This window comes from Nyctereutes procyonoides, unplaced genomic scaffold (genome assembly GCF_905146905.1).
Source record: "Nyctereutes procyonoides isolate TBG_1078 unplaced genomic scaffold, NYPRO_anot_genome, whole genome shotgun sequence".
Classification (NCBI taxonomy): Eukaryota; Metazoa; Chordata; class Mammalia; order Carnivora; family Canidae; genus Nyctereutes; species Nyctereutes procyonoides.
In genome coordinates, this window is record NW_026575040.1 from 5,682,311 (window position 1) to 5,703,300 (window position 20,990).

A 20,990-nucleotide genomic window follows, 5' to 3' on the forward strand; every position below is an offset into this window, starting at 1 on the left:
CATCTCGTGATCCCTGAGATCATGACCTGAGCTGAAATTGAGAGTCAGATGTTTAACCAACTGAGCCACTCAGGTGCCCCAATCTCATCCTTTTAAAATTTATAATTTGGGTGTTTGCTTTATGTGGTCATATCACACATTGGTTAAAAAAGGATAACCAAATGGTACGTGGGAGTTATACGAGGTCAACATTTTTTTCTGATGCAGTAGGCAATCAAAAAAAATTTTGGAGGCCACTAGTGTAAAAGGTTTTTTGACCAACTTCTTTTCTTTTTTTTAAAGATTTTATTTATTTATTCATGAGAGACACAGAGAGAGAGGCAGAGACACAGGCAAAGGGAGAAGCAGGCTCCATGCAGGGAGCCCGACGTGGGACTCGATCCTGGGTCTCCAGGATCACAACGTGGGCCGAAGGCGGCGCTAAACCGCTGAGCCACCCGGGGACCCCCCCCAACTTCTTAATCAGATTTGATTCACTACTTTTATCTCATGATACAGTTGATAAGCTTATTCTGGCAGAGACAGGAGCAGCTCTGTCATTTCCTAGCGTTCACCTGTGCTTCCATGATCACTATTGTGTGAAATCAGTTCTGCTTCAGACTCTGGGTCACAACCCCTTACTCAGTCATAAAATCAGTTTTGTGGGTCATGTCCTGTACTTTAAAAAAAATATGTATTTATTTATTTGGGGGGGGGCAGGGGGAGAGAAAGAATCTCCAGCAGGTTCCCCACCAAATGGGAAGCCTGATACGGGGCTCGATCTCACAACCCTGGGATCAGGACCCGAGCCGAAACCAAGTGCCTGAGGCTTAACCGATGAGCCACCCAGGTGCCCTGCTACCTGCACTTTTTAAAATGAAATAGAAAAGAATGAAAGAGCAGAGACGCACCCTGGCGTCCATCGCACACGGGGAGGCTAACCATGGCTCGCTGTGGCCCGTGGACTATTTAAATGCCGTAGCTCAGAAAGACCAGAAGGCACGGCAGGGTTCTAACTGATTAGAGGGAACAAAATCATGAAGATGAGGCAAGAGCCACATTTTTTTTTTTTTTTTATTTATGACAGTCACAGAGAGAGAGAGAGAGGCAGAGACACAGGCAGAGGGAGAAGCAGGCTCCATGCACCGGGAGCCTGACGTGGGATTCGATCCCGGGTCTCCAGGATCGCGCCCTGGGCCAAAGACCGGCGCTAAACCACTGCGCCACCCAGGGATCCCGTGGCAAGAGCCACATTATCCAAGCCCCCAAAAAGCTGCACTATGAGAATTTTGAGGAGACCCAAGAAAGAGCCATTGTAGGTTCTGGAGCAGGGAAGTTTGAGGAAAGTGAAGTTTCCTGAAAATTTGTTGGGCAGCACCGTGCCGTCTGTGGAGCCGATTCTGCTTTCTGAGGTTTGCTTCTGTAGACCTGTAACTTTTCTTGACAGTGATCAAAAATTCCAACAATCTCATTTCTCTTAGAACATGTGGGCCCTGGAGGATAAAGGCCCGACCCCTCTCTTCTCTCCACAGAAATCCTGCAGGAAGGCCGAACCGTCACCAGATTCGGGTCAGGCTAAAGTCACGGTCCCCACACGCTGGGAGGAAGTGCGGGGGCTTCCAGGGCTCAGCATGGTGGAGGCAGAGGAGCCATGACAGGCCTAACCCAGGGCAAAAACTGCCTCTCAACCCCAGAAGATGCCCCTGCGCCCTGGACAACGGCACTATTCTGCAGCCCCTGACCCACAGGCCCACCTCTGAGCACCTTTCCTGCCCCTTTTCCTCATGGCCTGACCAGAACTCCTGGAAAAACCAACCCAATTTCTATGGACCCCAGAAGAGGAGGACCTACTCAGCCTCTCGCGTGTGGGCTCCGAGAGGCCATCCCCAAGGCCGCAGCCCAAATGCAGGTGCCAGTTCTACCTCTGGGCCTTCCCCTCACACTTAGGCTTCTCCCTCCAGAACTCCCATGATGTGAACCAACCACCAGACACACAAGAGCCCGACCCCCTGGAGCACTGGAAGGGACACACTGCAAGAATGAGGACCAGAGAGTCCAAGAGGCACTTCCAGACCCAAATCAGCATCATAACACGTGGTCGGGGCAAGTGTCAGAACCCCCAACCCCCCCCCCCCGAAGGTCCTGCCAGAACAAGAGCGTTGGCACTGGGCCTACATTCCTCCCCATCCAGCCTTTACCAACATCACCAACACCTTTTCCTGCTCCGCCACCATTTCTGCCAACTTTCTCCTCACAGAACTGTGGCTGGCCCTCTGCAGCGCCCCCTATCTGGCATTCCAGTTGTCTGTGGACAAAAAAATACCGGAACGCAGGCTCCCAACAGCAGTGTCCAACCCACAACTGTCTTCCAACATCAGTCACGTGGAAGAAGAGAAGGAAGCAGCTTTTACTAAGCACCTGATATGGGACATGAGTCATGCTGTTTAATCCTCACAACAAACCCGAGACCACACAGTGGGTGGAAGGTAGGCCTGGGACTTGAGAACAGATCACCAACAGCAGAGCTGGTCCTCTTTTCACTCTATTAGACTCTCTGGCTCCCACGTAGCAGGGATTCATGCTTAGCTAGACATTTAGTAAACAAATGAATGGATGGATGGATGGATGGATGGATGGACGGATGGATGCTCTCCTAAGGGGTTGGGTGTGCCTCGAGGATTTGCTGGCAGTGAAACATTTCAGGACATGATTGTTTATTGTGCATGAACATCGCCTAGAACAAAGGGAGCCAAGATGAGCCATTTAATGATCTATTATTTCAGATACTAATAATTGCGAGGCCGAGGATGCTAGCAAATGTCTACTGAGTGGCTACCATGTGCCAACTGGCATTCTCTATGCTTGATACACATTTTATCCGCACAACAGCCTCTTGAAGGCAGTACCACTGGGAAATGGAGTACAGAGAAGTTAGGTCGCTTTTCCAAGCCACCCAGCTAGTAGGTGGGGGAGTTAGGATTCAAATCCAAGCACCCTGATCACAGACTTTATGCACTAGATCGTCATCTGACACTGCCCTCTACCCGCATCCGGACAGGGCTGACTTAAATGATCGGAACAGAGACACCACACGTCTGATTTCTCTCTGCTCCTGCTGATGCTTGGTCAGTCGCTGCAGACTGCCCTAGAACCAGAAGGAAGGCGCTGACCCTCCACAGAGCAGCCCACCCTCCCAAGCCCTCTGGTAGCTGTCATCATGCCCCACAGCCCTTGCAGGAAACCCGGCCACAGGCAGCAGGGTATTCAGGGCTGGGGCCCAAGGAGCCCTAGGCCAGGTCACATTTCCAACCTCTTCCAGCTGGGTGAAGCCACCCAGAGGAACATTCCCCTCCCACTCCCTGTGTTCCCTCTGTCTCCTACCCCCTCTGTCTCCCACTCCTCTGCGTTCCCTCTGTCTCCTACCCCCCTGCAGGATTTGTCCTTTCTTTTCTGTCAAAGGCAAACCCAGCCACATAATTCATTTCTTCCCAACGAACCTCCATTCTGCAAACTGGCCGGCTCACCCAGAGTAACCTAAAAACCCACCAAATCCAATTTAGGAAAAAAATGTTTGAAGAGCCATTGAAACTCCCTCAAAGGAAAGGCCTGCCTCTCCTTTCTTACCTGAAGAAATCGGTAATGAGCACAGATTAGCTAAGGGTTCTAATACAAACTGCATCATTTTCATGGTCATTAACATTGATGGGGTTTACATTTGTTTTCAGTCCTAAAAAAAAAAAAACGTTTCCCAGGTAACTAAGGAAAATACTCAAGGTCAGAAATATCAGGAAGGCAATAAATAAACAAGGACTCATTCCTGCCTCTGTACAAAGTTGCTTTTTCAATTTCAAGTGACATGATCCTATGGATCAAAGGCAGAAATACATCTGGAGGAAGACCTTTCCTCTTCCCCAAATATTACTTAGGGATTTGATTTACAGCACGTGATAAACCTAACACTTTCTGAAAATAACACTATGATATTCCACACGCAGCCGCCTCCCGAAGCCTGCAACCTGCAATGAACAGCTGTGACAGGCCACCAGCCACCCTACCTGGGGATCAAAAGCCCCCAGAGACACACCCAGCCCTCCTCCCCGCCCCTGGGGAATCGACCTCTCCCCAGCACTCTCTGCTGAGAGCAGTTTGTAATCCCTGGGGTGTAGTTACCAAAGGAAACCAGATCAGACTCCCACAGACTTGCTGCCCAGGCCCTCTCCCCAGATCATGACCTGGCTCATTTCAAAAGCCACCGTGGTCAAAGGCAGGTGGCCCTGGGACTAATGGCAGCTGAGCCAACCTCCTGGTCCACCTCCTGTCCTTCGGCTAACAAGCTCAGGTCCTGCCACCTGCAAATGACCTCCTGCCACTCCAGCAAGCACTGTGTACAGCTGTGTGCATGCGCGTACGCAGGTGTATGAACGCACACGTACCGGGGAAGGAGAGTGTGCCAGACGCACCAACGCTAAAAAGGCAGATTCACTGAGGGTAAGTACCACATTCGTCTGTAAAATGGGTCTAGGTGAGACTTCGAGGCTGGGAAGAACACAGCTCATGTGGGATTCTTTCAGGGAAAAAAGCTACCACATATAACAGGTGCCAGCGATAGTCCCATTGTACAGAAAGAGAAGCTGAGGCTGTGAGCAGTGAAGCAGTTATGTCCACAGTCCCAGAGCCAGTAAGTGAGCAGCGGGACCTGAACCCAGGCCCCTCGATGGCTGCGGTCCAGCTTGTCTTTGCAGAACATTGAACCCTCTCTCAGGCCGCCTGACGTCATACATCAAATACACATTTCCAGGGACGCCTGGGTGGCTCAGCGGTTGAGCATCTGCCTTTGGCTCAGGTCCTGATCCTGGAGACCTGGGATCGAGTCCCGCATCAGGCTCCCCGCCAGGAGCCTGCTTCTCCCTCTGCCTGTGTCTCTGCCTCTCTCTGTGTGTCTCTGATGAATAAATAAATAAAATCTTTAAAAACAAAATACGCATTTCCAGGAAAACTGCTCACGCGCACGCTAACCTGGTGCACAACACGCAGGCTGCAGCATGGGCCCCGGTGGAGGGAGCCGCTGTGTGTGAGGCTGCGCTCCCCCCTGTTCGCTCCAGGGCTGCTCTGGCCTTGAGTCCAGGACAAGTCCTCAGTACCAGCTTGCAGTTGTCCGTCCGGAACACGTCCAGGCTCAGTATGCCTCGGCCACCATAAATCAGCCAGCCACATGCTCTCTGCCCCCTTGGTGCTCCTGAACATTAGGGGAAAGGATTTGCCTTTTTTTTTGTTTTTTTTTTTTGCTCAGCTCTTGGGCCCTTGGGCTTCTGCATTGACATCTGATTATTATGTCATTATTTTTTTAAGTGATAGAAATCTAGTCAATGGTTTGTAGCAACCGCTGCTGTGCAGTCTATGCCAAAGGCTCCATACATCCTTCCGGAAAGCAGCAGAAGCCTAGCAAATTAGTCTCCCTTCCTTTACACAATTCTGTGATGGGCTGGTATTAGGTAAAGCTGAAATCAGGTGCTGTGATTAAAAGATTACGATAATGGGAAACAGAGCCATGTCAAGAATTAAGAAACCTAGAGAAGCTAGTCATTGGAGCCAAAGGTCACAGAGAGGTCAAAGGGGACAATACAAGGCAATTGGGTTTAGCAGAATGAAACTATTACCATACCTTCTTTTCTCTAGCTTCAATGGTCATGCAAATCTGTTCTCTTCCTGTCTCTTCTGTCTGGTTCATTGACTCTCCTTGTGATCCAAACCAGGACTAGAAAAATATCAACAATAACAGCCTCCACCAATGAGCTGTGCATGGAAGTGGGGGGTGGGGGTGTAGGGAACTCTGATCTCTCTGATTGTTATCTCACGCTAAGGTTTCAAAAACTCAACATCTCAAGACCTACCCTACCCCTCTCATTCAGACTATTTCCTTTCTCCAGCTGATGACCCACCCAAGACAAATAACAAAAGGACCCAGCCACCAGCTCTATACCAGGCCCTCCTCCTGCTGAGCCTTCCTACACTTGCATGGTGGCACCACCGTCCTTCCAGTAAATAAAGGCTCAAAGCTTACCTGGCCTTCTGCATGCCCTAGGCCCGGCCTCTTGCCAACCCTCAAGTCTTCGTTCACATTATCTCTCAGATAAACTCTTTCCTCTCTCTTCCATCTTTCACCAGCATCATCCCGCTCATTACTGAGATCATTACAGTTAGTGTTGCTCTGACTTCTCTCGTGAACCTTTGTCAAAAATCAGATGGGCGTGTTTCTGGGTTCTCTATTCTGGGCTGACCCATGTGCCCATCCCACAGCCCCAGTACCACACAGTCTGGATTTGTGTAGTTATAGGGGTCCTGAAACCTGCCAGACCAATTCCTCTTACTTCATTCTTCTTTTGAGAAATTATTTTTAGAATTAAATAATTCTAAATTATTTAATTATAATTATTAATTAATTTTTACAATTAAATAGAAATTATTTACTTCTTTGGATTTATCCGGTTGGGAATTCACTAAAACTTCCAGATTCTATGGGTTTGTATCTTCGCCTAACTCCAGGAAGTTTTAGTTTACTGAGTATTCTTCAGTACCACCTTCTTTCTTCTGTCTTAGGATTTCAGAGACTTTATTATAGTCCTACAGCTCCCTGAGGATCTGTCCTTTTTTTCCCCCCTCCCCCAGTCTATTTTCTCTCTGTTGCTCAAATTGGATGATTTTTATTGCTACATCTTCAAATTCACTGATTCTTTCCTCAGTCATCCTTGTTCTGTGGTTGAGCCCGTCCCCGTGAGACTTTATTTCATTGTATTTTTCAATTTGAACACTGTCATTCGCTTTTTCTTGATGTCTGCTATTTTTCTGAAACTTTCCATTTTTTCTTCATTTGTCTCAAGCACATTCATAGTCGCTGAAACGTTTTATGATGGCTGCTTTAAAAGCTTTGTCAGATAATTCTCACATCTCCATCATCTTGGTGTTGGCATTGTCTTTTTTCATTCAGTTGGAGATCTTCCTGGTTCTTGGTATGATGAGTGATGTTCCATCAAAACCTGGATGTTTTAGGTATTATGTTATGAGGCTCTAGATCTTATTTAAACCTTCCATTATAGCTGACTGCCTTTGACACTCCTCTCACAGGGGAAGGAGAACCCCATATCATGATGGCCAGGAGAGATGGAAGCCCAAATATGCCATTTGGCCTCCACTGATATAGGAAGGGGAAGTGCGGGACCCATCATAACTGCTCAGCAGAGACGGGAGTTCTAGCTCTCTAGCAAGTCCCATTGATACTCCCCTGGCTGGAAGGGGTAGGAATGCTTCACTACTGTGCCTCCTATGGCCTCCATTGGCACCATTGAGACTATTGGTGGGAGAGGAAAAGGGGACAAATGGCCGTGTTACTGCTGGGTGGTGGTAAGAGTCCTAACTCTGCACTAGGCCTCCTCTGAACACGCCAGTGGGGAGAAAGAGGGGGGTCCCATTAATGCTCAGTGGGAATGAAAGTCCAGGCTCCCCACCTATCTCAACTGAGAAAAGAGCCCTCAGAAATGGTCTATGTTGTCCCCATTCACTGAGGAATAAAGAATTGGCGACCCCAGAGATGGAGAATGTATTGCTGGCGGTCATACAGCAAGTTCGTGCAAAGTCAGGACGCAACGCCCATGCCCCGGCTCCAAGATCACTTGTCTATAAACCAGAGGGCTCCTAAAGCACAGGAACAATGCCAGCCCCCGGCCAACATAATAATGAAAAGTATCACTGGCCAAAGGATAGTGGCTGCCTCCTTTTACACCCTGCCAGACCCCAGGCCAGAAAGCACACGTGGTTATGCACCATTATCCTCTAAACAACACAAACAGACGTCTACTCAAGACAGACCTTCCGTCCAACACACACAGCAAAAGCACACTCTCGAGCCAAGAGCTACAGCATCACGGTCACCTTCGGGGCTGGTGGTCTTCCATCTGGAGAGGATCCTGGCCTTCCTACAGTTGGAATCCCTGAAACCAAGATACACCCAGGAGCTGCAGAACTCAGAGAGCCAGCAGGCCAGGCGCCCCCCTCCTGGCTGGAGAGCTGGGTCTGCACCCAGCTGGAGGCGCCTTCCCCGGGCCTGGGGCCTCTGGTCTGGCCTGGGCTGGCTGGCTGGAGGTCTCAGCACAGCACTGCTTATTCTTCGGCAAGGGAAAGCTGGTGACCCGGGAGGGGAAACTGCTTTCTAACAGCCTTTGTTTTCATTTCCATTTAAAAAGGTTAGTGACTTTACTGCATGTGGAAAGAACCGAAGCACCAGTTTCAAAGAGGCTCAGCATGTTTGGGGGCTGACCAAATATACAGAACTTTTGGGTGGGGAGGAAAAGAAAGGGAAGCGAGGGAACAAAAGTTTATTGCACATCCGCCATGTGCCAGACATATGCCTCGGTGCTCCTTCCACGCCTTTCTCTGGCCTCTACAGTAAAAATGCCAGCCAAAATCAAGTTTCATGGCCCTTGCCATAGGTCATCACGCTGTTGAGAGTCGAGCAGAATTGCCAGGCTCCGCAACAGTAAACAATAATAAACAATTTCACGGTATACCATTGGAATCACGAAATAGAATGACATAACGATGTGAGTAAAGTCATTGGATGCCTAAATTTTGAAATAATATGATTAAAAAATTTTAACTCGTTTAGAATAACTACTTAAAGAATTACAAACTGCGATGAAGTAATTGCCTACCTTGGGATCACCCGAGACAGGCACCACAATTGCTTGATAGAATTTATGAATTAAGCTGCACACTCTCATGAGCACTCGAACTTCTACGAGTGATTTTGTTAGCTACTGGGATATTTTTTGTTTTTTTTTAAAGATTTTATTTATTTATTCATAGAGACAGAGACAGAGACAGAAAGAGAGAGAGAGAGAGAGAGAGAGGCAAAGACACAGGCAGAGGGAGAAGCAGGCATCATACAGAGAGCCTGACGTGGGACTCGATCCAGGGTCTCCAGGATCACGCCCTGGGCTGCAGGCGGCGCTAAATCGCTGCGCCACCGGGGCTGCCCGCTACTGGGATATTTTAACATTCACTCTTTTTTATGATTTATTTTTTTTCTTTTTTTATGATTTAAAACAATTTTCAAATAGTATAATCATCTAGGCCAGGGATTAACAACCTCTGACCCATAGGCCAAACCTGACCGACTGTAGGTTTTGTCGGGTTTAAAAAAATAGAAAAAAATCAGGATACTATTTTATGACATAAAAATTGCACGACATTTAAACTGCAGTCAGTGTCCATAATAAAAGGTTTTACGACAACATAGCCTTGCCCATGTGTTTATGTATTGCCTGCACTGCTCTCATGCTCAGGAAGCAGAGGTGATGAGTTGCAACAAAGCCAGTCCAGCCTGCAAAGCTGAAATACTAAGTGTCTGGCCCTATGCGAAGAAAGGTCTGCGGAGTCCCAAGCTCGGGCTCTGTCCGACGGTGGTGCCGATAACAAACACACGGACCTCCTGGTGGGAACAGCCACCACAGCAGCGGGGCCCTTCGGGGAGCCAGACAGCCGTCCTGAGATGCGCAGCGAGCAGTTCCCGAGCAAGCCCACTGAGCAGCGTCAGAGGTAACGCTGACCCACGGGGGGAAAAGCAACATTAGAGCAAAACTACGCTTTCTGAGCATGTGTCGGGCACGCCGCACGCCCTTTACATTGATTTTATGGAAACAGAGAAAGCCGATTAGGAGAGATCTGAATCCTGTGAGGTCTTCAGGAATGCAGCCCTCGGATAACACCCAACAGGCTGCTTGCTACCCCCCCCCCACATCAGTTTCCCTGTTGGGGTGAGGGCCCCCTCGAGTCTCTGCACTCCCGCCAGTCGGTCCCACGCCCGGCTCCTGGCTCCCTGCCTTCCTACTGCAGGGTGCTGATCACCGCCCCCCCTGCCCCCCGCAGGCAGGGACACCACCTTTCTTATCTTTAAGATGGACAGACGTCCTAGGCTCAGGGAGGCACCTCGGAGGCCCTTTGTTTCATTGCAGGGAGGGACACGCACCGTCTCTAACGCTTAGGGCCCCGCGGCCAGGTAGCTGAAGTTCAAGGAGGCTAAGCTGTTCCCGGGCAGCTGCGGGGGCAGTAAGAAGTCACACCAGTGGCGGCCGCGGGGAGCCGCGCCCCGAAGCGCCCAGGAGGTCAGAGAGCCCCGGCTGCGGGAGAAAGGGAACGCAGGTGCTGCCCCCCGAACCACCACCGCAGGGCCCCGGGACCGCAGAGGCTGTGGAGCCGGCCACGCCACCCTGCCGGGTGAAAGCAGCCAGGCAGCCAAGGCCACCGACGGCCTAATTCCACTTCTGCAGGAACGCCGCATGGACAGCGACAGAAGTCCCTGCGTGGGACTCAGGGTCCACGCTGCACGGCGCCTTTGCTGGGAGGGAGGTGTCGCATCCCCTTGGTGCAGCCTCAGGACAGAACAGAACACCTAAGGGACAGAGACCGACAACCAGCCCCCATTCTGTTTCTCGGTGTCCCCACCTGGGCCTCCCAGGTGCACATCCTCGGAAGCACCTGGTGCAGCATGGAACCTTGTGACAATGGCTCCTGGACTGGTCATTACCTATCTGGGAGCCGAATTTCCAAACAACATGACATTGGTTGGGGGGTGGGGGGAGGCTGCAAATAACAGCAAGTTGAACAGTCATGTGGGTAGTAACTAATTTTTTTTCAAATATTTTATCTATTTATTCATGAGAGACACACAGAGAGAGGCAGAGACACTGGCAGAGGGAGAAGCAGGCTCCCTGTGGGGAGCCCGATGTGGGACTCGATCCCAGGACTCTGACCTGAGCCAAAGGGAGATGCTCAACCACTGAGCCACCCAGGCGTCCCGGAGTACTAATTTGTTGATTAAGGAAAAACTACCCAGGTCACTAAGATAAAGGAAATTGTCATTATGCCTAAAAATGAGAAGCCTGACTAGGGCAAGATAGTCTGTAAAAAAGACAGCTGTGCGTGCACTTACAGGCATTTAAATATCAAGGAGAAAACAGAAGCGTGTAAGCAGCTCATGTACTACACAGACGCGAGGGGAGCGGTGGAGGAGCAGGAGATGGGAGAAATGTTTTGGTAAAGTTACATGTACAGTAAAAGTCAAGTTAAAAAGCACATTTGTAAAAAAAAATACAACAACACACATTTGTAAAATCATAAATTACACAGTCTTTCTGGAAGGCCAATTGGCCCGTATGGATCAAATACCTTTGGAGTATTTGTATCTTTCTTCCCTGAAACAGCACTATGCATTAACAGAAGTAACCCCCGCCCCCAAAAAAAGCACAAAACACACAGTTTTATTTGTAAATAATACCAAAAATCCAAAAACGATCCATATGTGCCCAGATAGGGGTCCGTTTAAACAAACAGTAACGTTTTAAAAAATACTCTGCAGCCATTAAGAAAATCAAGCTTTGGAAGAATATTGAATATTTAGTATCTAGGGCAAGTGTTTACGATTTACTGTTGCATGAAAAAAGTAGTGAACAAAGACTATGATCAGCATGATACCAATTTTATAAAACTGTGTGTGTGTGTAAGAGAGAGACTACAGAGGCACACATTACAAATAATGGGCATCGCTGGTTGGGGAATCGTGGAGAATTTTCATTTCGCTCCTCTGTGTTTTTCTGTTAGTCCCTAAGTTTTCTTCAATGACTACACCTTACCTTTGTAATCGGAAAAAAATCAAGCACTATATTGAGGAACTTAACCAGAAAATCAGTAGTGCTGTCATCAGCATGCAGTATGGCCCCCGAGGTCCATTTGGAGTTTAAAGTGCTGCGGGAGGGGCACCAGTCCGTTAAGCATCTGCCTCAGCTCAGGTCATGACCCCAGGGTCCTGGGATGGAGCCACTACTCCCAGGGGGGGGAGTCTGCTTCTCCCTCTCCCTCTCCTGCTTGTGCTCTCTCTCGCTCTAATAACTACATGGGGGACCCACTGCAGAGGTGGCACCTACATCACCTCTCCATGACGTCTCCGGACAGACTTCACCACCAGCATCGGTGCAATGAGGAGTCTAGAGGAGAGCGGCCAGCCAGGCCTGCACCTGCCTCCACCTCCACTCTCGGCTGAAGCCCTGGCTCCACCTGCCCCAACTTTTCCAGTTCTTTCACATCTGCCCACAATAAAAAAGCAGCCCCCCTCTGTGCGGCATCTGCTTTGAGAGCGTAACTCCACTCCTTCTCCATGCAATATTGCCCTAGGTTTTGCTTGAAGAGTGGGCTACACAGTGATAAAAAGGAAGGAGGTACTTATCCAGGCTTCAAGACGGGTGAAGACATTAATCGGAGTGAAAGAAGCGAGGCACAGAAGACTGCATAGTGTAGGATTCCACTTTGTCCGAAATGTCCAGAAATGTCCAGAACCTCCAGAGACGGAAAATAGGCAAGTGGTTTCCAGGGGCCACTGGAGAGGGAGGACAGGGAGTGACTTCTAATGGATACGGAGTTTCCCTTGAAGGTGATGAAAATACTCTGGGATCACATAATGGGCGATGATTGCACAACTCCGTGAATAAACTACAAACTACCGAAGGGCACACTTTAAAATGCTGAATTTTATGGCATATGAATTACAACTACACTTTTTAAGACTTTTAAGTGGGTTACAATTAGACTTTTAAGTGGTTACCATCCAGCGGGTCCCGATGAGACAGCAGCACTAACACGCCGCCGCTTAGTTTCCCCAAAGCCCCTGGTTTGCAGTCCGAGGGCCTGGAATTCCAAACATCCACTGTGACAGCTACTCGCTGTGTGAGCAGCTCCAAGTCCCTTAGCCTCCCTGTGCCTCAGTTTCTAGGCTGTAGAATGGGAATGATCGTGTCTGGCTCCCACGGATTATTGAGAGCGTGAAGTAAATTAATGCAGGTAAGTCCCCAGGACCTGAAACGGAGCTCGGTCAATGGCAGGTCCTTCCCCGCAGCAGGCCAGAAGAGCCCTTGAACTTCAAGCAGGATGAAACCCTGCGCCTTGACTAAAACATCCCTGAAGCCAAGCAGGCCCTGGGTGCTCGTCTGTTCTGACAAAGACGCCAAATGGAGCCAGAGGCTACGTCAGTGCAGGCCCTGGGATCAGACCCAAAGCTGGAAGACACGGCTCCTCCCCAAAGGCTCATCTTCTAACCAGCGGTAACTTGCAACCCCACCCCCGCCCCACAGTCCAAAGGGTCTCCTGTCCACTGTCGGGTGTGACCCTTCTCTCAACCATTCGAGAAGTGTTACTATTATTAGCCTCAATCAAGGAGGAGGCCATGGGAGCTCAGAGAAACTAAGACAGGGAACAGAGCTGGGACTTGCTTCCGGATCACACTGTCTCCACTGTTCGTTTTCCTCCACAAGCACCTGCCTTCTGCACCTTTAGGCCCTCGGTTCGGGGCCATCAGGGCACAGCAGGGCTGGCCGCGGGCAGAGCTGGTGCAGAAGCGGCCAGGCCACAGGAGGACGGGGCAGGTGTCACTCCCTCTCCACCACATCTGGCTGCCCAGCTTGGAGGCGGGGGGGTGGGGGGGGCGAGGGCAGAGGACGGCCAGGGAGTCAGCAGCAAAGGGAGGGGAAGGCGGGGGAAGGCATGTGAGGGTCAGGGGTCGAGCCAGCGGAGATCAATCAGAGGGTGTGTCATCCTTTCGCCCACAGGGAGCCTTCCAGGGCTGAAGGAGGAGCCGCTTCTCCCCTTCCCAGAAAGATGTGGCCTCAGGGTTTAGCCAGAGAAGCCAGTGGGGGATGACAGCACCACGTCTAAGACCCTGTAAGCACTTTGCACTCTCGGGAATCTCACCTGGGGTCTCTACTGTTATTACCCTCATCTCACAGCTGGGAAAACTGCAGCTGCCCGGGAAGCCCAGGCCGGAGCCCAAGGGCGCTGGCTCCATGGGGCTCGCACCCTCGGCATCCCCGCGCTGCTGCCCGACCCAGGAAGGGGGGGACCCTACCGCTAGAGACGCCACCCAGCCAGGGCCATGCTCCCTCCTCTTGCCCTGAAATGACGTGTGGTCAGAGAGGCACTGTGTTCCAGGAGGAAAAAAAAAAATCTGTCTGGCAACTACCAATTTGTAACTTGCTGATAGGATCTGAAGGCTTCCAAGAAGGAATCAGGTAGAGAAGCCTCCCAGCTGTCCATGTATCCATGTTCCTAAGAAATTAATCTCTCTTGACCTAGCCTCCAAGAAAAATGGCTAAGTCAAAGGCCTGGCTTGTCACCCCGCCCCCGCCCAGCCCCTGGTAGTCATGTGGCTGCATCCCTGCCATAAATCAAAGGCCATGCTCCCCTTTCATCAGATGCCTGTAGATAATTCCCTCCCGATTTCCCTGCTGGGGCTCAGAGGGCCATGGCCTAAAGGGTTAACATCTCATTTCCTCTGTCTTTCAAGCCTTAATCCCCATCCTGAGCTGGGTGCATTCCAAGCCCACCTGGAGCAGGTCATGACGAGCCCCAGCCCATGGCTGGCCCTTCATTTCCCCTGGCAGGAGATTAGATGGGTGCCCATTAATCACTCATTACTTGGGTCCTCACTGCTGGCCAGCCCTCAGGCAGCCGGCCAGCTGGCTGGGAGGGTGGGGCGGCCCCGCCGGCTGTCCGGGCCCAGGCCCCGAGCTGCCCAGTGTCACCCTCCTGTGACAAGATGCCACGGTGTGGGCCTGGCTCCCCGTCCTCTGCACACCCGCCCGAGAGTTGAGGGACAGGGGGGAGGATACTGCGGGGCACCACTTCAGTGACCAGCTTCCACTCATCCGCGGGGACTGGGATGTGCGCAGTATGTTCGGTGGAAAGGTGAGGTGACAGGAGAAAGGCATAAGCAGAAAGAGGCCACTCTTCCAGGACAAGTAACCATCAATAGGGAACACCGCTGCCCAACTGCTTCTCACACTCTTCCTTGTTCTTCCTTGAGGAATCTAACGGGAACCAGGGAAGGGTGTGGGATGGGGAGAGGACGTTGAATGGATAATTCATTATTATTATTATTATTATTATCATTATCATTATTACTGCACAGCTGCAGATGTTGATTTGTGGGGTTGGAGTATAAGGTCGTAATATTCGGCCCATCAGATACAAAGCCCCTGGACTTGAGGGGACCTGAGATTATATACATATTTTTATAGCACACATATTGAGGGCCAACCGCCTATCAGGCCCTGTCCGGGTACAGAGAAGGCGAGAGAAACAGGATGAGTACTGGCCCTGAGCACCTGCTCCACGCCAGGCCTCTGCCTAATTCTCTGGGAGCCTGGGCAGCCCCCACACCAGCCCCCCAGGCTTTGGCCATCCCTTTGTCATGCACGGCAGACACAGAAGAGGGGGGCAAAATAGTCTATGAATCCTTGCAGGAGAATCCTTGGAGGATACGGGAGATCTGCTGGTGACCAGACCTCACTCTGGGTCCAGCAGGGAGGGAGTGGCTGGCACCATTAGCCCTATCTGGGAGGTCCCAGCCCAGTTTTTGACCCCAGGAAACCTGGAGCTCTGGAAGCTACCTGCTGGATCCTTCCCCGTCAGCCCCGCTCAGGCCCCGACAGGAATTGGCAGGGAGACCAGTGGAGGCTGGGCTGGCGTGCCTTTGCTGGGAAGGGATGGGGAGCAGGCTTTCAGGACCGAACCGAGGATCCCTTTGACTAAAACAGAGCTCTCTGTCTCCACCTGGCCGGGGCCACATGCGCCCCTGCTCCTTCCTTAGAGTCAAGGTCAAGGCCCCTGTGACCTGGGATAAAGTGGCTTATTAGCTCCCTGCCCGTCACCAGAACCTCACCGTTAAGGCAGGCTGGGGCAGGGGTCCTCAAACCCGGCTTGCAGAGCAATCAATCGCTCGAGGCAGTCTTAAAAATGCCAGTTCCCAGGCCCGCCCCCACCCACCCTGGAATCTGAGTGTCTTCCCAGCAGATCCTCATCCGGATTCAGAGGTTCCACAGGCAACCCCGTTCGGGAAACAGTGATGTAGTGGAAAGAGCCCCTGACTTGGAGAGCTGGGTTCTAAGGTGTAGGTTCAAACCCCGAGCTGATGACCTAAGGCAAGTAAGCTGGAGCTTTCTCCCTTGTGAAATGCGGATTATACTGTCTCCCTCACAGGTTGCTGGGAGGATTAAGGCCCCAGGCAGAGCGCACACCAGTGCTCACTGAACATGACCCGAATGAGTTCATCGGGGCCGGCGAGGCTCCAGAAACCGAGGTCAGTTCTAAAGGGCCGGAGCGAGAAAAGGGCAACGCAGGCCCAGAAGTGAGGAGGGGTCCCAGCATCAGCCCACAGGGCCCGCAGAGGAGGGAAGTGGGGGGAGCGGGGGTCCTGAAAGAGGGCAAGAGTCAACAAAGTGTCCTCAGGCCAGAGAGCCTCCCAACCGCAGGCCCTCTTCCCAGTGCCAGCCTGGGTCATGCTGTGGCTCCTGGCCTAACGTGGCCAATCCGTTGAGGTAACTGAGAGTCAGTAAATACATATGGAACCCTGACATCCACGCAGGTGTAAATGCATATCACAATTCTGCACACAGAGAAGAAGAAAAAAGGTGGGGAAAGAGGAGAGAAGAAGAGAAAGGAGGGCAGGTGCAAGGGAAGGTCCAACCCAGCTGCGTTGACAAGTGGTCAAGCCGGCTGGTGCTGGCCGTGGGCTGGAAAGGGTCAGGAAGGAGAGGCCAAGTGGCCACTCTGGAGACAACGCAGGCTGCCTGGGACAGGAGATTGGCTCACCAGGACGTGTCCAGGCTGCATACACGGGACGTGCAAAGGAGCCAGGGGAGCACTTAAGATGGGTTCAGGGAGGCGAGAGAGGAGTGTGTGCAAGACAGACTGGAGAACACTTCCTAGCAGAATTTAGAGGAGCAGAGGGGAGGTCTGTATTTCTGAGCTGTGGCTTAGAGGGCACGCAAGACCACCGTAAAGACACCGGGTACATCAGGCAGGGAAGAGGTGGGCCGCTCTTGGGTCGGCAGACTGGAATCAAGACACTTGTAACTGCCGAGACAAAGACTGGCTATCATGTCCCGTCTATCAGGTCCACACCAGCACCTTCACGTTGCCAGGTCCTCGCACCTCTCTCCGCTCTGCCTGGCATGCCCTCTCCCGCTCCAGCCTCTCCCATCTCCTTGAACTCCTCCTCATGCTTCAAAGCCCTGCTCTAATGCTCTAATTTTCCTAGCTCCTCCCACACAGAAAAAGCATCTCCCTCATCTGCATCCCCAAGGTTTCGCATTGTTTTGTGGTTACCTTTTTTTTTTTTTTTTTTTAGACATCTTTTTCTCTCCCGGGGGGCTATTTTTCATCTGTTGGCCTGTCAACAGATCCAGGGGCAAGGATATTGGCCTGTGCTCAGTTTAAGTCTCATAAAGTAGCAGTCGCTGGAAGACAGCAGATGCCCAAGAGAGGAATTAAATAAAATTAATTAATTAAATTAAATTAATTATTTAATTAATTTTAAAAAAGTGGATCCTGGGGAGCCACTGTGATTTCTTGAGAGGAATGATGTGGCAAAATCAGAATTTTAGGAATATTAATCTGTCAGCATGAAAGGAGATGGATTAAAATGAAGAAAGTGACTGCTGGCTAGGAGTCAAGAGGGGAGATTATTACTGTAACGTGGACATGGTTTACGTGGAAGGGGGCAGAGGGATGGGCGACAGGAAAGTGACCTCCTGCCATTATCCCAAAAGAATGTAGAAGGAACTTGGTAATGAATTCGCCACACACAAGGGGGATGGAATGGGGGATGGAATGGGGGCACGGAGGACACCCAAACACTGAGACTGCCAGCCAACTGGGGGCAAGCAGGGCTGGGGGGCCGGAGAAGGAGGGGAGGGTAGTGCCCCCCTACCCTTTAGGATAATTGGATGCAATCACAATAAGCATTTCTAGGCAACAAAACAACCCTTCCCCAAAAAAACTCCCACCCCAAATATCCAACCCTGTTCTTATCCCCCAACTCTGGACTGTATTTTATTTTACTTATTTTTTCCTAACAGCCAGTCAGAAAGATTTCTTCAGGGCAGGAGATAGTGACGAGGAGACAAATCAGAATGACCCCGGGATGCCCGGGGGGGGGGGGGGGGGGGGCAGCGGTCACGTGAGCGCATCTGACCAGCCCTCCTCACCAGAGGCCAAGCCAGGGGGCTCATTCAGTAGGGGCTTCTGGATGGTGATCACCCAAACTCATTTCCCAGGCCGGGACCTCTGGGAAATCCCAGCTCCAGCCCTGCAGAGGTTTATAGGAAAGTCCCAGGACTCCCACATGCTTCCTCGCATTAATTCCAAGCCTAGGATTTTCTTTTCTTTTCTTTCTTTCTTTTTTTTAAGACTTTACTTATTCATGAGACAGACACACAGAGAGAGGCAGAGACAGAGGGAGATGCAGGCTCCCTGCGAAGAGCCAGAGGTGGGACTTGATCCTGGGACCCCGGGGTCCCGACCTGAGCCAAAGGCAGGTGCACAACTGCTGAGCCACCCCAGGCGTCCCCAGAATTTTGTTTTCTAAAGGAATTCAACTCTGATGCCAACAAAAATCTATAGGAACTGAGCAGTGCCGTATTTAAATCTCATATTTAAAATATTGGCTTCTTTATATCACTGAGACCCGGTAAGATCCTATTAAGCCCCTTCATCATCCCTTTATCAATAAAGACCTACTCAGGCTACGCAGGTTTTAAGAGCTGTGTGATCTTTGCAAAATCTTTAGACTGTTGTTCTGTGCCGGGGTGCCTGCCGCTGTGCGGGGTTGGACAAGGTGATTCCTTAGACCTCTGTCGGGTCTCCATGTCTCCTACTCCCAACTCCAACAGGCACCCCACAATCATTTCAGCTACCCAGGCTGATTGGAGGCCGGATGGAGGCTTCAGATTCACTGGGGGGTGGGGGTGGGGGTCACAGAGACTAGAAGGGATGCAAGCATGCAAATTTAATTGGCAGTAGGGGAGGCTGGGATGGGGGGGGATTAAAGGAGACCTGGGGGGGTGCTGGGTGTGGACGGCTCAGGAAACACCGGACCCACGAGCTCCAGATGCGAAGCGGGCCTGAGAAGCCCTGCAATCCCCTTCCCAAGTTAGGGCTGAGGTTGTTTCAAAGTAAAAATCAATGGATCAATCAATCAGTCAGTGTAAAGTCCCCTACCTGCAGCTCTCGAAGGCTCGCGAGCTCCGTCTGTGGACGCCAGCCGGGCTGCAGGCACCCGGGCCCCCCGCGAGGAAGTGTCCCCGAGGCCGCGCAAAGCCCGCGCGCTCCGGTCCCCAGGCGCTGGGCGGGGGCGGGGGGTCCCCGCGCGGGCGGCCGTGCACCCGCGGCCCCCTCCTCCCCCCGCGACCCGGGGCGCGACCTCGGGGTCCCCCAGCGGGAGGGCGACCTGGGAGCGAGCGGATCCCCGGGGGAGGGAGGGAGGGAGGGAGGGAGGAGAGGCGGGGACCCCGCGCGCCCGCGCCCCGACACTCCCCCGGGCCCCCCGCGGCTCCCCCTTCCCGCGCGGTCCAGGGCGCGACCTCGGGGGGTCCCCCAGCGGGAGGGCGGCCCGGGAGGAGCGGGTCCCCCGGGGGAGGGAGGAGAGGCGCCCCCCCCGCGACCCGGGGCGCGACCTCGGGGTCCCCCAGCGGGAGGGCGGCCCGGGAGCGAGGGGGTCCCCCGGGGGAGGGAGGAGAGGCGCCCCCCCCCGCGACCTGGGGCGCGACCTCGGGGTCCCCCAGCGGGAGGGCGGCCCGGGAGCGAGGGGGTCCCCCGGGGGAGGGAGGAGAGGCGCCCCCCCCCGCGACCTGGGGCGCGACCTCGGGGTCCCCCAGCGGGAGGGCGGCCCGGGAGCGAGGGGGTCCCCCGGGGGAGGGAGGAGAGGCGCCCCCCCCGCGACCTGGGGCGCGACCTCGGGGTTCCCCAGCGGGAGGGCGACCTGGGAGCGAGCGGATCCCCGGGGGAGGGAGGGAGGAGAGGCGGGGACCCCGCGCGCCCGCGCCCCGACACACCCCGGGCCCCCCGCGGCTCCCCCTTCCCGCGCGGTCCAGGGCGCGACCTCGGGGGTCCCCCAGCGGGAGGGCGGCCCGGGAGCGAGGGGGTCCCCCGGGGGAGGGAGGAGAGGCGCCCCCCCCGCGACCCGGGGCGCGACCTCGGGGTCCCCCAGCGGGAGGGCGACCTGGGAGCGAGCGGATCCCCGGGGGAGGGAGGAAGGAGAGGCGGGGTCCCCGCGCGCCCGCGCCCCGACACCCCCCGGGCCCCCCCGCGGCTCTCCTCTCCCCCCACCCCCCGACCCGGGCGCGACCCCGGGGGTCCCCCAGCAGGAGGCCGGCCCGGGAGGAGCGGGTCCCCGGGGGCAGGGAGGGAGGGAGGACCAGGGGCGCCCGGGGAGGGCAGCGGCGGGCCGGGGTGGCCGCGGGGCGCCGAGCTCACCTGGCTGCCGGCGTCCCGGAGCGGAGGCTGCCCCCGCCTCGCCCCCGCGTGCTTCCCGGAGCCGGGCGGCCGCGAGCCCGCCGCATGGACGGCCGCCGCCGCCTCCTCCGCCTCCTCCGCCGCCGCCGCCGCCGCCTCCGCCTCCGCCGCCTGCACGGGCTCCCGCTGCGCCGCGGTCCGGCGTCGGGCCGAGCGGGCGGCGGGCGGCTGCGGTGCGCGCGGAGAGCCGGGCCCCGAGTGTGCGACCGGCCCTGCGGGGACCCGCGCGGCCTCCCCGTCCCGCCCCCTCCCCGCTCGCGGCCTCCCGCTGTCATCGGGGCCGCGCCTGCCGCCCCCTGGCGGCCGCCGCGGGAAGGGCCGGCCCGCGCCCCCCCACCCCCACCCCGCGACCCCCGAGGGCCCCGGCGCCCCCACCCCCACCCCCACGCCCGGAGAACCCGCAGCACCCCGGAAACCGGAGGGCGGCCTAGACGGGAGGGCGGCGAGGGCCCAAGGGAGCAAGCGCGGCCGGTGGGCGGGGATGCGCTGCAGGAGCCCGAGAGGGGCCCAGGAGGGAGCCCCGAAGGTCCCAGACGGACCCGCGCATCCTTGTGTTTGGAACAATCACTCTGGCAACAGGATAGGCCTGAGGCTGAGCCCAGGGACCAAGGAAAGTCTCC

General features: G+C 53.9%; 1 protein-coding gene across 2 annotated transcripts in view; it reads right to left on the minus strand.

Annotated features, from left to right (window-relative positions):
• THSD4 (thrombospondin type 1 domain containing 4) overlaps positions 1 to 20,427 on the minus strand; it is a 575,779-nt gene extending 555,352 nt beyond the window's left edge. Inside the window, exon 1 of one of the 2 annotated variants that reach the window (XM_055320025.1) lies at positions 20,332 to 20,427. The gene's annotated coding sequence lies outside the window, so the exon portion shown is untranslated. Of the gene's footprint in view, positions 1 to 19,077; positions 19,209 to 20,331 lie in introns of those variants that run through there. The other variant, XM_055320026.1, reaches the window with a different exon arrangement.
• Positions 20,428 to 20,990: the final 563 nt, after the last annotated feature.